This window comes from Cricetulus griseus, chromosome 2 (assembly GCF_003668045.3).
Source record: "Cricetulus griseus strain 17A/GY chromosome 2, alternate assembly CriGri-PICRH-1.0, whole genome shotgun sequence".
In the NCBI taxonomy this organism is placed as follows: Eukaryota; Metazoa; Chordata; class Mammalia; order Rodentia; family Cricetidae; genus Cricetulus; species Cricetulus griseus.
The window spans coordinates 329,721,640-329,739,933 of record NC_048595.1 but is presented as its reverse complement, the minus strand read 5'-3'; the positions used below and the strand labels follow the sequence as shown (position 1 = coordinate 329,739,933).

The 18,294-nt window shown below is 41.9% G+C and overlaps 1 long non-coding RNA gene across 1 annotated transcript; it reads right to left on the bottom strand.

Annotated features, from left to right (window-relative positions):
- Positions 1-1,564: 1,564 nt before the first annotated feature.
- On the bottom strand, positions 1,565-18,089 carry LOC113834145. Its single transcript, XR_003482500.2, has 4 exons — positions 17,926-18,089; positions 16,692-16,770; positions 10,876-10,994; positions 1,565-1,619 (listed from the first exon to the last, which is right to left on the bottom strand). It is a non-coding gene; the product is annotated as an uncharacterized LOC113834145 (long non-coding RNA).
- Between the last annotated feature and the right edge of the window lie 205 nt (positions 18,090-18,294).

Genomic DNA, 18,294 nt, shown 5'->3' with positions numbered 1-18,294 from the left:
AACAATGACCACAGCAACTCTTATAAAGGAAAACATTTAATTGGGGCTTCATGGCAGGAAGCATGACAGTGGTCAGGCAGATATGGTGCTGGAGAAGGAGCTGAGAATTCTATGTCCTGATTCAAAGGCAGCAGCAGGAGACTGTCACTGGGCCTACTTTGAGCATATGAGACCTCAAAGGCTGCCTCCAAAGTAACACACTTACTCCAACAAGGCCACACTTCTCAATAATGCCATTCCCTTGAGCCTTTGGGGACAATTTTATTCAAACTACCAGTTACAAACAAAAAATAATCTTTATGTAGCTCAAATAAGCTTTTTGTACAGACTTTTCATTCTGTAACTTCGGAGATGGGAACAAAAGATTATTTTAGAATAAATGAAATTAACATTAAATTCAAATTTTAATTCCCACAAAAAGTCTTATACAGCCCTGTTCATTTGTTTATATTTTCTCAAATGACAATTTTAACCTGGAAATCCAGGAGGTAGTGACTGCAATGAGACTCTAAAGACATTTACTCTCTGGCCTTTTACAAATAAAACTTACCCACCCACGGCCTGAGGAGCCCAAGCTCCTTTTAGCTTGCTTTGCTGTTGTTCTTACATTGCCTTAGCAATGTGGTTCCTTTTTAGCACAACCTCGGCCCTGGTTCTGAAACCAAAGCCTTCCTAGACTCCCAGCCAAATTCTCTCACACATCCCTACTGAGACCCAAGAGATTGACCTCTCTCCCCAACCAGAAACAAGTTCCAGGTGGAAGAGGGTATGGGGCCAAGACAGGTACATGAGAGCTGCAAGATACAGAACTCTTGTGTTTTTTTCATATGAAAGACTAAATACATAAGAAACGCAGGATCAATAAACACGAGTGACTAATTTATCCCTGCAAACTCCATGGAGAGTCAACTGAAGCATATGTGCCACATTTTGTTTCATTAAGAGTTATATAAACCCAAAAAGGAAGCTCAGTAAGTTCTCTGAATTCTCAAAAGAATTCAGAAAGGCTTAAGAAATACTCAAATTGCTCTATTGAGAATTCTCTATTTAGTTCTGTACCCCACTTTTTAATTGGATTATTTGGTGTTCTGGAAACTAGCTTTGTGAGTTCTTTGTAAATTTTGGAGATAAGCCCTCCACAACTCAGATGTGGAGTTGGTGAATATCTTTTCCCAGTCTGAGGGCTGTCATTTTGTCTTGCTTACTGTGTCCTTTGCCTTACAAAAGCTTCTCAGTTTCAGGAGGTCCCATTTATTAATTGTCGATCTCAGTGTCTGTGCAACAGGTGTAATGTTCAGGAAGCTGTCTCCTGTACCAATTTGTTCAAGGGTACTTCCCACTTTCTCTTCTAAGAGGTTCAGTGTAACAGAATTTATGTTGAGGCCTTTGATCCATTTGGACTTAAGTTTTGTGTGTGGCGATAGACATGGATCTATCTGCAGTCTTCTACATGCCAGCATCCAGTTATGCCAGCACCATTTGTTGAAGATGCTTTCTTTATTCCATTGTACATCTTTAGCTTCTTTGTCAAAAATCATGTGTTCGAAGGTATGTGGGTTGATAGGTATGTGGGTTAATACCAGGGTATTCAATTCGATACAATTGGGAATCTAAAATGGCTGAAAGACACATAAGAAAGTGCTCAACATCCTTAGCCAAATGCAAATCAAAGCAATTCAGAGATACCATCTTACTCCTGTCAGAATGGCTAAAATCAAAAACACCAAAGATAACTTATGCTGGAGAGAATGTGGAGAAAGGGGAACACTCCTCCACTGCCAACTCATACAGCAACTTTGGAAATCAGTATTGTGGTTGCTCAGAAAAATGGGAATCAGTTTACCACAAGATCCAGCAATTCCACTCTTAGGCATATACCCAAAGGATGCACATTCATATAACAAGGACATCTGTGCAACTATGTTCATAGCAGCATTATTTGTAATAGCCAGAACCTGGAAGCAACCTAGATGCCCCTCAACTGAAGAATGGATAGAGAAAATGTGGTATATTTACACAATGGAGTACTACTCAGTGGAAAAAGAAAACAATGGAATGTTGAAATTCGCAGGCAAATGGATGGAACTAGAAGAAACCATTCTGAGCGAGGTAACCCAGTCACAAAAAGACAAACATGGTATGCACTCACTCATATATGGATTTTAGACATAGAGCAAAGGATTACCAGCCTACAATCCACACTGCCAGAGAAGCTAGGAAACAAGATGGACTCTAAGAGAGACATACATGGTCCCTTGGAGAAGGGAAAAGGGACAAGATCTCCTGAGCAAATTGGGAGCATGGGGGAGGGGAGAGGGAGCTAGGACAATGAGAAGGGGAGAAGAGGATGGGTGAGGAGGACATAAGGGAGCAGGAAGGTTGTGTAGGGGGAAGAATAGAGGAGAGCAAAAGAAGAGATACCATAAGAGAGGGAGCCATTATAGGCTTAAAGAGAAATCAGGCACTAAGGAAATGTCTGGAGATCTACAAGGATGACACCAAGTAACAATCCAAGCAACAGTGAAGAGGCCACCTTAAATGCCCTCCCCTGATAATGAGATTGATAACTAATTTTATGCCATCCTAGAGCCTTCATCCAGCAGCTGATGGAAGTAGAAGCAGATACCCACAGATAAACACTGAACTGAACTGGAATCCAGTTGCAGAGAAGGAGGAGTGATGAGCAAAGGGGTCCAGACCAGGCTGATGAAAAACCACAGAAACAGCTGACCTGAACAAGGGAGAGCTCTTTGTCCCCAGACTGATAGCTGGGAAACCAGCATGGAACTGATCCAGATCCCATGAATGTGGGTGTCAGTGAGGAGGCCTCAGAAATCTATGGGGCCTCTTGTAGTAGATCAGTGCTTATCCCTAGCATAGGAATGGACTTTGGGAGCCCATTCCACATCGAGGGATACTCCCTCAGCCTAGACACATGGGGGTGGGCCTAGGCCCCATCCCAAAAGATATGACAGACTCTGAAGACCCCCCCATGGAAGGTCTCACCCTCCCTGGGGAGCAGGAATGGAATGGGATAGGAAGGTTGTTAGTGGGGGTCAGAGGAGGAGGCGAGGGAGAAGGAACTGGGATTGACATGTAAAACAATCTTGTTTCTAATTTAAACAAAAAATGGAGGAAAAAAAGAAATACTCAAATTGTCATTTTTAAAAGATGTGACTGGAAACACGATGATGTTTTCCTCATCAGAATAACTTCCCCTGTAGAGAACATAAAGACACAGTTGGGGTGGGGACTATAATGTGGCCATGTTTAGAGAGAAGCTCAATAGTTGGACCAGGCCAACTCACAACTCTAATTAGCAGCTCTAGCTCTTAGAAATTCTTCTCCTACATGAAGGTATGTATTTCTTTTTTTATTAATTTTTATTTAAATTTAAAACAATCTTATTTTACATACCAATGCCTGTTCCCTCTCCCTACCATCCTCCCATTTCCCCCACCAACTCCCTATCCCACTCACCCCCATCCATTTCTCAGGGATGGTGAGGCCTCCCATGGGGGATCATCAAAATTTGTTACATCGTTTGGGGCAGGACCTAGACCCTCCCCTGTGTATCTAGGCTGAGAGAGTATCCCTCCATAGGGAAAGGGCTCCCAAAGCCCATTCATGCACTATGGATAAATACTGGTTCCACTGCCAGAGGCTGCATAGACTGCCCAAGCCCTCCAACCAACACCCACCCTCATTTAGGGTGGTTCGATCTTATGCTGGTTTCCCAGCTGTCAGACTGGGGTCCATGAGCAACCCCTTGTTCAGGTCAGCTGTTTCTGTGGGTTTCCCCAGCATAGTCTTGACCACTTTGTTCATCACTCCTCCCTTCTCTACAACTGGATTCCAGGAGTTCAGCTCAGTGTGAATCTGCGCTGTGAATCTCTGCTTCTGCTTCCATCAGCTACTGGATGAAGACTCTATGATAGCATTTAAGGTAGTCATCAATCTCATTATAGGGGAAGGGCATTTAAGGTGGCCTCTCCACTATTGCTTAGATTCTTAGTTGGGGTCATCTTTGTGGATCCCTGGAGATCTCCCTAGTGCCAAGTTTCTTGCTAAGCCCATAACACTCCCTCTTTTAAGGAATCTCTTTCCTTGCTCTCCTTTTCTGTTCTTCCCGCAACTCCACCTTCCTGATCCCTCATGTTCTTCCTCCCCCTCCCCTTCTCCCCTCCTCTTTCTCCTACTTCCCCCCCTCCCCGGTGCTCCGAATTTACTCAGGAGATCTTTTCCCTTTCCCCTTCTGGGGGGGGTCCATGTATGACTCTCTTTGGGTCCTGAAGGTATGTATTTCAAAGACAAACCAGCAGCACAATAGTCTAGGCCTTTTTAAAATATATATATTTTTTATTTTAGAAGCACTCTTACTTACATATCAATCCCCCATTCCCTCGCCCTCCCATCCCCCCAACCCCCCCAACCCACCCCCACCCACTCCCCAGGGATAGTAAGGCCCTCCACGGGGGACCATCAAAGTCCCTCACATCATTTGGGGGAGGGCCCAGGCCCTCCTTCCCATATCTGGGCTACAATAGTATCCCTCCATAGGGAATGGGTTCCCAAAGTCCATTTGTGCTCTAGGGATAAACACTGGCTCCACTGTTAGAGGTCCTATTGACAGCCCTGGCCTCCTAGCTGGTACCCACATTCAGAGGGCTTGGTTCGGTCCAATGCTGATTCCCCAGCTTTTTGACTAGCATCTCCATGCTCTCACCAAGTCAACTGTTTCTGTGGGTTTCTCCAGCACCATCTTAGCTCCTCTGCTCATGCCTCCTCCCTCTCCACAACTGGATTCCAGGATTATGGCTCAGTGTTTAGCTGTGGGTGCCTTAGCTTTGATCAGCTACTGGATGAAGGCTCTAGGAATGGCAACCAAGGTAGTCATCAATCTCATTATAGGGGAAGGGCATCAAAGGCAGCTTCTCTACTATAACGAGAGCTGGTCCATAGTCTGTAAGGTTAAGATATCTTTATTCAGATAAACACCAGCCAAACGCAAGCCAGAGCGTGCCAGGGACAGCAAGGCAGGCAGGCCAGAGAGAAGGCCCGTGTGCCTTGCAGCCTCTTAAAAACCTATCACGCATCATCCGGACCTCACCTTGACCACTCCCTGACAGGCGTGGTCAGGCACACCTGTAGCCAGCCTCTAACAGGCGTGGCTTACTGTCCCCTACACTCCACCACTGCCTAGATTCTTAGTTGGGGTCATCCCTGTGGATCCCCTAACATTTTCCCTGTGCCAGGCCTCTCTCCAAACCTATACTGGCTCCCTCTAGCAATCTTGCCAAAAGCAATCTACAGATTCAATGCAATCTCCATCAAAATCCCAACACAATTCTTCACAGACCTTGAAAGAAAAGTACTCAACTTTATATGGAAAAACAAAAAAATCCCAGGATAGCCAAAACAACCCCATACAATAAAGGAACTTCAGGAGTCATCACAATTCCTAACTTCAAGCTCTATTATAGAGCCATAGTCCTGAAAACAGCTTGGTATTGGCACAAAAGCAGACAGGTTGATCAATGGAATTGAATGAAAACCCTGTATGAAAAACATGTATGAACACCTGATTTTTGAAAAAGAATCTAAAGATGTACAATGGAAAAAAGAAAGCATCTTCAACAAATGGTGCTGGCATATCTGGATGCTGGCATGTAGAAGACTACAGATAGATCCATATCTATCTCCATGCACAAAACTTAAGTCCAAATGGATCAAAGACCTCAACATAAATCCAGCCACACTGAACCTCTTAGAAGAGAAAAGTAGGTGATACCCTCGAATGAATTGGTACAAGAGACCACTTCCTGAACATAACACTAGTAGCATAGACATTGAGGTCGACAATTAATAAATGAGACCTCCTGAAACTGAAAAGCTTCTGTAAGGCAAAGGACACAGTCAGCAAGACAACGACAGCCCTCAGAATGGGAAAAGATCTTCACCAGCCCCCACATCTGACAGAGGGCTGATTTCCAAAATATACAATGAACTCAAGAAGCCAGCCACCAAAACACCAAGCAATTCAATTAAAAAGTGGGGTACAGAACCAAATATAGAATTCTCAATAAAGGAATCTAAAATGGCTGAAAGACACTTAAAGTGTTCAGCATCCTTAGCCATCAGGGAAATGCAAATCAAAACAACTCTGAGGTACCATCTTACACCTGTCAGAATGGCTAAAATCAAAAACACCAATGACAGTGTATGCTGGAGAGGATGTGGAGAAAAGGGAACACTCCTCCACTGCTGGTGGGAGTGCAAACTCATACAGCCACTTTGGAAATCAGTATGACATTTCCTCAGAAAAATGGGAATCAGTCTACCACAAGATCCAGCAATTCCACTCTTAGGCATATACTCAAAAGAAGCACATTCCTACAACAAGGACATCTCTTCAATGATGTTCTTAGCAGCATTATTTGTAATACCCAGAACCTGGAAGCAACCTAGATGCCCTTCAACTGAAGAATGGATAAAGAAAACATGGTACATTTACACAGTGGAGTACTACTCAGTGGAAAACAAAACAAAACAAAACAAAATAAAACAAAACAAAACAAAACAAAAATGGAATCTTGAAATTCGCAGGCAAATGGATGGAACCAGAAGAAACCATCTTGAGTGAGGTTACCTAGTCACAAAAAAGACAAGCATGGGGACAAGATCTCCTGAACAAATTGGGAGCATGGGGAGGGGAAAGGGAGTTAGGAGAAAGAGAAGGGGAGAGGAGGACATGAGGGAGCAGGAAGATCCAGTCAGGGGAAGAAAAGAGATACCATAAAAGAGGGAGTCACTATAGGTTTAAAGCGAAATCTGGCACTAGGGAAATATCCAGAGTCTACAAGGATGACACCAACTAACAATCTAAGCAATAGTGGAGAGGCTACCCTAAATGCCCTTCCCCCATAATGAAATTGACGGCTACCTTATATACCATCCTAGAGCCTTTATCCAGTAGCTGATGGAAGCAGAAACAGACACCCACAGCTAAACACTTAGCTGAACTCCTGGAATCCAGTTGCAGAGAGGGAGGAATGATGAGCAAAGGGGTCAAGACTAAGCTGGAGAAACCCACAGAAACAGCTGACCTGAACAAAGGGGAGCTCATGGGCCCCAGACTGATAGCTGGGAAACCACAATAAGATCAACCCAGACCCCCTGAACGTGGATGTCAGTTAGGAGGCTATGGGGCCTCTAGTAGTGATCAATATTTATCCCTAGTACACAAATGAACTTTGGGAGCCCACCCCCCATAGAGGGATACTCTCTCAGCCTAGACCCATGAGGGAGGGTCTAGGCCCTGCTCCAAATGAAATGACAGACTTTGAAGATTCACCCATGGAAGGCCTCACCCTCCCTGGGAAGCAGAAAGGGGATGAGATTGGGAGTTTGTGGGGGGCAAGGGAGGAGGGGAGGGAGAGGGAACTGGGATTGACATGTAAAACAAGCTTGTTTCTAATTTAAATTTTAAAAAAAGAAAAAGAGAGAGAAAGAGATCCACTGGTACATGTTGTCTACTCCATAGTCAGTACATAGAAAATGCCCAGTAAGGGGTGCCCGGGTGTCACAAATCTCTGGAATCCTTTACAGAAATTTCTTCACATCAAAAGGGTAAAATTCAATAGATCTGGAAGTATCAAATCAGGTGTCCAAATTGTCTTACTTGTGTTCAACGAGAGGAAAAATGCAAATTGTCAAAACAATACAAAAATGACATAAACAGGAGGTGCCAACATGATCCTCTTCAACAGTCAAGACACAGTGATCGTTCTGAGCACGTTAGACACATTTGTAAGGACAGAATGCACCGGTCAGTTCAGCACACAAGGTAAGTAAGACATGTTTCACTCACAAGTTAACCTACCTGTCATAAATCTTGCTTTTATTAAAAGACCAAATCACATTGACATACACACAATCATAAAGAAGAAACCTGAAGGGGATTTATTCTCATGGAAAAAAAAAACAACCTGTCTCAAATTATATAAATAAAAATATATCAAAATTAATGATCAGCACATTCCATCTTTAAAAATGTTTCCCCAGCATCAGCTCACAGACTTGTGAGGCCAGTATTCAAATGTTTGTTTTATAGTTGGAAAATAGAAAAAGAAAGATAAAGACCAACCCAAGGCAGGGTTCCATCAGTTCCCAAGGCAGAGCAGTCTGTGCATTAGGAGAGTTTTTCTCGATTTTTGACCTTTAAAAGTCAGGAGATATTGCCAGATGTGGTGGTCCATGCCTTTAATTCCAGCATTCAGGAGGCAGAGCCTAGTGGAACTCTGTGAGTTCAAGGTTAGACAGGACAGCCAGGGCTACATAGTGAGTCCCTGTCTCCAAAATAAAGTAAAACAAATCATGAGCTACAGGACTAGGGATGTGACTCAATCGGTGTGGTGTTTGCCTAACAAACATGAAGTCCTGGATTCAGTCTTTAGTGCCACATAAACCAGGCATAACACAAATCTATCATCTCAACAATACAGGGGCAGAGGCAGGAGGATTAGAAATTCAAGGTCATCTTTTGCTACATAGAAAATGTGTGGCCAATCTAGGCTTCATGAGACCTTATCTCAATAATAATCATAATCATATGCAACTAGCTCAATTTAGAAAAATGAGCTTTGGTGAAGGAATAGATACTTTTAGAAGCTAAGGACAGAAAACTAATTTTGAAAGCAAATAATTTGTGTGCCCCCCAGCAGCCCGTTAATTGCCCTCTGTTATTTCTGCATCCAGTGAGAAAGTAATGGTAACCTCTCTCCTTGGAGCTATGTCCTCTGCTTTTTAATGAGCGGATTTTATGGAACTCCAATTAAATATGTAGTGAGCTTATGGAATCTCAAGAAAATGTGGGTCTCCTTTTTGTTTACATAAATTAGTCTCCAAATTCTCAGCAAGGCTTCAAAAGCTGCACAAGTGCGAATGTGTGAAGGGAAATTCTTCATGAATTTGCAAATTGCCTTAAGTAAGAGCCGTCAATAGCCATCCGGTATGAAAGCTTGTTTTACTAATTTGTGGCTGAGCAGCTGTTGTTTTGTTAGCTTCTTTTACACAAGAAAATCTGAAAATGAATCGGGCAGAGGGGCCAGATTGCTTTCTATGGTAAATGTTTTCATATGCTTCTCCTAGGGTTTTCTTGTTTGCAAGAAAATTCAGTAACGAAAGATCATTAACTGTCACTCTGGAGAAGTGTTGGCCAAGGATACGGACACCTCAAATTGCAATAGATTATGTCTCATGTGACACACCATGCCACAACTGTGAGGGCAGGGTGAGAACATAGACCAAGAAAATGGGAGCCAATCCTCTGGGAACCTGCAAAACCTAGCAAAGGCCTGGAGGATGGCTGGTGCTGATGCTGGTAGGGCATAGACCGTCTGTCCATGCGAATGTCATGAGGACCAGAAGCAGTTGCAAACACTTCATAACTAATATGTTCTACAATCAAGGTGCTTTGTAAATTATAAACTACATGTCCCTTCTGTGGAGAGGGGCATCATGTACCCCGTAACACAATCATCTTTAAGTTTCCTTGAGGACTTTGTCAACAAAAATAACTACATGTGTTTAGCCATTGAGCAGTCAGGGCTGGCAAGATGGCTCAGCTGGTTAAGATACTTACTTAGGAGAGCCTGATGCCTGAGTTCGACACCCAGAACCTATGTAAGGGTAGGAGAGAACCAAATCCACAAAGTTGTCCTCTGTCCTTCACATGCATACCTGAACACACACACACACACACACACACACACACACACACACACACACACCAACAACAACAACAACAACAATAATAAATAAAATTTAAGAAACTTTTTAGAAATTTTTACAAACATCATAGATATACCCCCAAACATGAAAACATAGAAATAGAAGAATAAAAAAGAATACATAGGAATTCTGTTTTTAGTGTATTCCTCTTGCCCCCAATGGGTTATCTGTGGAGCTCTCACTCTGTTGTCATACTGAACTTATTTGAAAATAAGGAGTGATAGCCATAATTAACATTCACATAGTGCACGTAAATACTGCTAAATATTACTAATTGTGGTGCTCCCACCATATTAACTTGTTTGATGTTGGTAATAGCCTTATACAGAAGGTATAATTATTGTGTTCCTTTCTCAGGTGATGAAATTGAAGGCCAGATGGTCTCTTCATCTATCCACAGCCACATAAGTACAAAGAAGTAAGAAAATCCTTGGACCCCAGGCAATCTAAAGCCAGAATCCAGCTAACCTGAACCTAGAAAACCTGGAACTAACCAGGAAGTGAAAGGGTTCGTGTGCATTGGCTCCCATAGTGTCTGAGTGATAACAAGTGACTTTCCATGTCATAATTGTTGCTTCAAATGTGTGTCTCCCGCTGCTAGTCTGAAAAGGCCTTTGGAGCAGAGAATGGGTGTATGTTTATAAGGCAACATTGAACACCTATACTTATACACAAGTGCTCCTGGTAGGTATTGTTAAATGACTGTTGGGTGAAAGAAAATATTTTTAATTGTGTATTAACTATGTGTGTGTGTGTGTGTGAGAGAGAGAGAGAGAGAGAGAGAGAGAGAGAGAGAGAAAGAGAGAGAGAGAGGAGTGACAAAGGAAGAAGAAAGGAGGAGAGGTATCTGATACCCTGGGGCTAGAGTTATAGGCAGTTGTGAGTTGACCTGTTGGTGCTGGAAACTGAACTCTGGTCTTCTATAAGAGCAGCAAGCATTTCCAACCACCAAGTCTGCTCTCTAAACCCCAGAGGGAAAAAAAATCAAAAACTGGGTACATGAAAGGACTTAACCCAAATCACTAAACATGCACTTAAGTTGAACTTGGACTGGAACTGTCTCTTATTAACAAAAATACTCACTTTTTTTTAAAACTAAGAAATCAGTCTGTTGTTAAGCCAACACCTGGGGGATATGGTCATGGATATCATCAAGTTCCAAGCGTGGATACTGTCCATTCACTATCTCCAGACCCTTGTACCTAGAGAACAAAGAAGAAAGATGAAAGAGAAGAGATAAGATAGGGCTTGTGGGGGCCTATTCCTGCCTCCTCTCACAGAAGAGTAAAACATGAAGAGAATCTGTGCTTGCACTCTGGATAAGACAGGAACTATATCTCATTGCAACTGTAGGCTGTGTATCTAGTTAGAAAAAAATAATAATTGAAAATTTAAAAAGAATAGACAAATGGTGACTTCCTTTTCACAAACCTAGGTTAACACGGAATTCACACAGGATGTGCGGTTTCACTTCCATGACAGCAAAGTCTACAAACATTAAACATGGTGTCAGTGTGTGAGCCACTGATTCCTCCTCTAAGTACACATCTGTGAGAAGTGACAACACTCCACACAAAAACTTACCATGGTGTTCACAGCACTGTTGTCTGTGATAACCCGGGGTGAAAGCACACCAAATGTTAAAGATGCAGATATGGGGAAACACATACTGAGTGCACACACACACACACACACACACACACACACACACACACACACACAATGAGAGAGACTGAGACACATACTGAGTGCACACACACACACACACACACACACACACACACACACAATGAGAGAGACTAAGACACATACTGAGTGCACACACACACACACACACACACACACACACACAATGAGAGAGACTGAGACACATACTGAGTGCACACACACACACAATGAGAGAGACTGAGACAGAGACACAGACAGGGGCACAGAGGGACAGAGAGACAGGGACAATTTAGTGGCATAGACTATAACCCAAGAATTCAGAAGGCTGAAGCATAAAGATTATGGCTGTAAGAATAACTTTACTCAAGGACAGCCTGGGTAGGTTACATATAAAACTCTGCCACAAACAAAAAGGAAGAAAGGAGGAAGGGAAGGAAGGAAGAAAAAAGGAGGAAAGAAAGGAAGGAAGGAAGGAAGGAAGGAAGGAAGGAAGGAAGGAAGGAAGGAAGGAAGGAAGGAAGGGAAGGAAAACAACAAGAAAAAGAAAAAGAAATGCATTTTTGCATTATGATATGGCTTTGGAAGCCAGGGAGTAGAATCCACATGGTAGTTTGAAAGAAAGTGGCCCCCAAAGGGAGTGGTACTATTGGGACTTGTGGCCTTGTTGGAGGCAGTCTGTCAGTGTGGAGGTAGGTTCTGACATGTCATGTATGCTCAAGCCACACCTAATATCTCAGTTCACTTCCTGTTGCCTTTGGATAAAGATGTAAGGACTCTCAGCTCCAACACCGTGTCTGTATGCATTCTGCCATACTCCCAGCCACCATGCTTCCCAACATGGTGGTAATGGAATAAACCTCTGACACTGTAAGCCACCATCTCAATAAAATGTTTTACATCATGGTGTCTCTTTACAGCAATAGAAACCCTAACTAAGACATCTTCTTTGGAGAAATGTCCATTTTAATCCTTTGTTCATTTTTAAATTGAGCTTTTCATTATTATTAAACTATGTGAATACTTTATGTTCTAAATAGAAGCCCTATATCAGTATTTCTTCTATCTCCAGATGGTATCCTTTGAGACACAGGCTTTTAGATTTTAGTGTAGTCCAACTTACCAATTTTTTTCTTTTATTTCTGTCATATCAAGAAATTATTGTCACATCTAATATCAAGATATTCCCCATCTCCCCCACTGAGTTTTCTTCTAAGGTTTTGTTGTTTTGTTTTTGTTTGTTTGTTTTGTTTTTTGTTGAGGTTTTTTTTCTCTTATGCTTATGTCTTTCGTCCATTTGGAGTTCATTTTTGTAGCTGTGACCAGGATCTGGCTTTATTCCTTTGCATGTTACTATCCAGTTGTTCTAGAATCATTTGTGGAAAAAAAATAATGTCTTTCCTTATTGAATTTTCTCAGGATCCTTGTCAAAGTAAATTGGTTCTAATGTGAAGGTTGGCTTCTAGAGTCTCTGCCCATTCCACTGATCCATTTCTCGTTCTTACATCAGTACCACACTGTCTTGATTACTGTCACTCTGGAGTAAGACTTGCTATCAGGAAGTGTGAGTCTTCCAACTTTCTTTTCTCATGATTGTGTGATGCATATATACAATATGTATAAATCACTTCAAACCTATTTCATTTTATGCACATATCCTTTTTATAGTTGACTTCACTAGCAAAGTCCTTCATTTGGTTCTTCATAAAAGCCATCTTTTCCTCCTTGTGGAGATGTCCTGGCTGCTTCCTTTGGGGACTGCCATAATCAGCAAAGTGGCCCTTTCTGGAACTGTCTGAGTCAACTCCAGTGAACAAAAGGCTCTCTGTAATAGCGGTGGATCTTCCTTCTTCCTCATATCTGTTCTTGGGCCAGGTCTCTCCTCATGGTGTTGTTGTTTTAAACGCTTGAGGCCTTCCTTTAAGATAATTATTCTGTCTATGATTATTCCAGTTGAATTGTTCAAACTTGAACTGAGTGCACTTCTTAATAACAGATTCTTTGGAATAGTCTTCAATGTGTGTATATAAAACATGCATACAGAGACAAGAAATTCATAATGGTAAAGATATATATATATATATATATATATATATATATATACAGTTTTTAAAAATTATGTTATGAGAGCTATAGAGACATATACATACATAGGTACCTATTTCTACTTGTAAGTTTCTACATATAACTTCTTTCCTAATTGACTAATTAGTTTCCTACAGAATATAAATTTTAGTTCAAACTAGCAAGAAGCTGTCCCTCCTAGGGCATTAAGGTATCTGTGTCAATTCTTTTTGAGTCCTGAAGGACACACAGTATCATCATACTAGCCTTTAAGAAACTCTGAGACTAATGGCTTTTAGTTAAAATTCTAACAAGTATTTTCCTGTGTCAAGGAAGACTCCCTGGTATTAGAGACTTGATTATTTTCCAAACTTTTAAGCCATCAAATATACATATATATATATATATATATATATATATATATATATTATATATATATAAACTGTTTTAAAACATATCAAGAAAGACCTCTCCATAAGCTAACAATGAGCAAGAAAAATGATAAAAAAAAAATAGGCAGCACATTATTTATGTGGGCAGCAAACCTGGTTTTAAACCACTTCTCAACACTGTCTGGGGCTGTGAGAAGGCAGTCACAATGGCAAGTCTGAGGAGGTAGCTTGTTAGAGCTTGGATGTTGAATGTCCCCAAAAGGTCCACACACCAAAGGCTCTGGCTCCAAGGTAGTACTATCAAGAGATGGTGTTATCTTAGGGTGGAACTCAGCAGAGCATCCTTAGATCACAGCAGGACTACCTTGGAGGGCACTGTGAGAGCCTGGCCCCTTCCTCTTCTTTTGCTTCCTGGTCATGAAATCAGCAGTTTCCTCTGCCATGCTTTCTTTCTCTACCATTGCCATCAGACACACTTCCCCAATTGTAAAAGCAATGAGTCCACATATAACCTTTTCTCTTTATAAGCTAATTGTGCCAGGTATTTTAAAATAGTAACAGAAAGCTGACTAAACAAACTTGTTGCTAGCAAGCAGAAATGGATTTACAGACCAACAATAGTAGGCTCCAAGGGGTTCTTTATGGCAGGTTCATCATTAAGCCTGAATTACAGAGCACTCATGGGCTTCAACTATGGACAACAGAAGACAATTGAGACAGGGCTGAAGCTATTTCCTCACTTGACCCTTGGGGAGAGTGCAAAGCCTGAGCCATTAACACCTGACAGGCAGTATTATAATACTTTGATGATACAGATACTGGCAGCATTGTGCTGTCTGTGTATGTGGGGGTTAGGAATAACCCCATGTGGTGAGTTCATCACCATCCTGAGGAGCAGAAACTAAAACATGGAAACAATAGTATTTTCAGCACTAACTTCAGGGAAAATAATAATTATTCTTCATAGGTTAACTATGAACAGTAGCTGCAGTCATGAAAACACCCAGTTCCTACAAAACCCAAATTAAAGCTCAATTCTAGACATGGGTGGGGAGTGTTATGGTGAGAGTGGTGGCAAAGTGTATGTGTGTGTGGGGGGGGGAGAACCTAAACCATCTTCTGCTCTCATGAAAAGAAGGCAGAATATACCCAGGTCAAAATAACCAAGAAGCAGTGACATCATGTTTTCAAAGGACACACAAAGATCAGCCAAAAGCAGTAGCTGAGTGGTGATCATGGCTTCCTCAGAGAGGTTTGTGAGAATGGGATCACAAAACCAGTCTTTTTCACAACAAAACTCATACAACTGATTGATTCCCTGAGCTGATTTCATTGATAAAACTTAAGAAAACAGAAGAGGATGATATGATGAGAGCATAGAGCTGGGACATAAATTCCTCAACCATAACAATAGTCCAAGAACAACAGCCAGAAAGGATGAAGATGGAGCAGAGCAGTGAAGACTATCATAGAAAACAGAGAATGTTCAGTGCCTGCACAGGGACAAGAGATAGCAAAATGCTCAAATCTCAAGCCAGTCCTCTGGGTAAATGAGACCTAGTCAAGAAAATAAATGAGCATCATATCACCTACCTCATACAATTAGTGTAGTCCGTTGGGTCACTTAAGACTATCGGAAAACAGATATTTACATTACAACTCATAACAGTAGCAAAATTGCAGTTATGAAGTAGCAACAAAAATAATTTTATGGTTGGGGGGTCACCACAACATGAAGAACTGTATTAAGGGGTCATAGCACTAGGAAGGTTGAGAAGAACTGCTTTAGAGGAAGGAAGGGCTGGATTTCTGAAACTGATTTGCTAAAAAGATGAATATGAAGTATTCAGTTTACAAAGCAAAGAAAATATATGAATACAAGTATCACATCATTCTACAGGGTCCTGCCCAGAGGTGATGGTGGTGCACGCCTTTGATCCCAGTACTCAGGAGGCAGAGGCAAATGGATCTGAGAGTTTGAGGTGAGCCTGGTCTACAGAGAGAGTTCTAGGACAGCCAGGATAGTTACACAGAGAAACCCTGTCTCGAAAAACAAACAAAACAAAAACAAAACAAAACAAAAAAGGGCTGCTATGCAAAACTGCCACCCACAGCAGCCCCTTAATTAACACTCTCTCCTTGCCAGGAGAGATTGTCCCTCAGTCTTGCCATCAATAATTATAATACACGTATCTTGTTTTCTCGATTATTTAGTCCTCTATTTGAAGCAATCTCCGATTTTTGACAAATTGCAGAAGTAAACCAAAAATGAAGAGAACCTTAAAAATGACAATGATCATAAAAGGATTAAAATCTTCTTTAGGATGTATCAGTATCACCATAGAGAGTGGCCTGGGCTCCTGCATGGATGTGGGGAATGCCCGGAGCAAATCCAACAGAGACTCCCAGGGAAGGATGATGCTGGGCTTCCACTGAGGATGCAGGGGGTTGTACAGCTGTGCCGTTCTCTCACAAAGAAAGGCCTTGACAGCTCCATCCCAAGGCTAACATCAATATCATCCTTGGCTGGGGAACCATGAAAAGTCATGACCAAGTCAAATGAAAACAGCATCCAAGGGAGAAAGAAGAAATAAAAATGAAGGGGGCCTAGTCTCTGAGCTAGAAATGGCCACTCTAGGCAGCTGCTTGGCTGCCGGGAGTCTGTCTGATCCAGACTAGCCTGACCGTCTGAAGGCTTCCCTTCCCTCCTGCCAGGGTGACTGACAGGTGAAGACAGGAACTGGGGCTGTGCCTAAAACCAAACCAAGGAACTCTCACCTGTCCAGGGGACTGCAGAGAAGTTGCAGGATCAAAAACATAGATGTCCTGGGGCTCCTCTGGCATCATTCAGCAGGAGCTTAAGAACCAGTTGAGAAAAAGAAAAAATTACTTTAGAAGATGATAGTTTAAAAAAAAAAAAAATACTGTCCAAGATGGGACTGGAGTGATGGCTCAGCAGGTTTTACAGGCACTATGTGCTCTTGCAGAGGACCAAGGTTTGGGTCCCAGCATCCGCATGGCAGCTCAAAACCACCTGTAACTACCTTCCCAGGGTTTCTGATGCCCTCTTCTGGCCTCCACAGGCTCCTGCATGTGGTGGTATACATAAACACAGGCACACACACATACACATAAAAATACATGAATCTTTAAAAATCTGGCTTGAGAGTTGCTATATTTCAGGAAGGTTTCATTTCTAGTGATATTTCTATGCACCTTCTCGAACATTAAAAAATAATAATAAAAACAAAACCTGAATCTTCTCCAGTTTAGATGTAATTCATTTTGTCAATATCCTGTTAATCAATATCCTAGTGAAGGAAGCAAATGTTTAAAACTAAATGTTCAGAACCTCTGATATCTCGAAAGTGATTTAGAATAATCATAAAAAGAGATTTCCAAGTGGGCAGTGGTGGTGCACACCTTTAATCTCAGCACTTGGGAGGCAGCGGCAGGCAGATCTCATGAGTTCAAGTCTAGCCTGGTCTACAGAGAGAATTCCAGGACAGCCAGGGCTACACAGAGAAATCCTGACTCAAAAAGGAGGAGGAAAGAAAGAAAGAAAGAAAGAAAGAAAGAAAGAAAGAAAGAAAGAAAGAAAGAAAGAAAGAGAGAAAGGGAGGAAGGGGAGAGGGGAGGAAAGAAGGAAGGAAGGAAGGAAGGAAGGAAGGAAGGAAGGAAGGAAGGAAGGAAGGAAGGAAAGAAGGAAGGAAGGAAGGAAGGAAAGAAGGAAAGAAAAAAGAAATTCCCAAGGTTCATCTGCTTGGTCCAATGTTTAGGGTTGTTTATTTATATGTATATTTATTTTTATGTATATCTGCGTGTGGTGAATATGTGGGGGGGGGCACATGTGTGTGGGTACATGTGTGTGAGGTGCATGTACATATGGGTAAATATGCATGTGGGAGCCCAATACATGCCTTTGGGTGCCTTCCTTGATCACTCACCTGTAAGACACCATGACATATTCTATTTCCGAGTAGACCAATAGATCTTCTGCCCATTACATTACCTTTTACAACAGCTGTATTCCTCAATGCCAAAAAATATGTGTGGCGAGGGCGGCGAGAGGAGGCTCTACAGAGAGAACTTGCACAGTAGAGTTATAGTTTTGGTGACTGATTTATTATCCATCTTGGAAATTATTTCTTTTATTCAGACATGGTGGTACACACCTGTGATTCCAGCACACAGCTGACTAGAGTAAGAGGATTGCTATGAGTTCCTGGGCAGCCCATCAGGCTACAGAGTAAGACCTTGTTTCTAAAAATGGCAGAGAAGGGGCTGGAGAGATGGCTCAGTGGATAAGAGCACTTGCTGTACATGCTCAGGAACCCAAATTCAAATCCCTAGAACCCACAGAAAAATCTGAGTGTGGTCA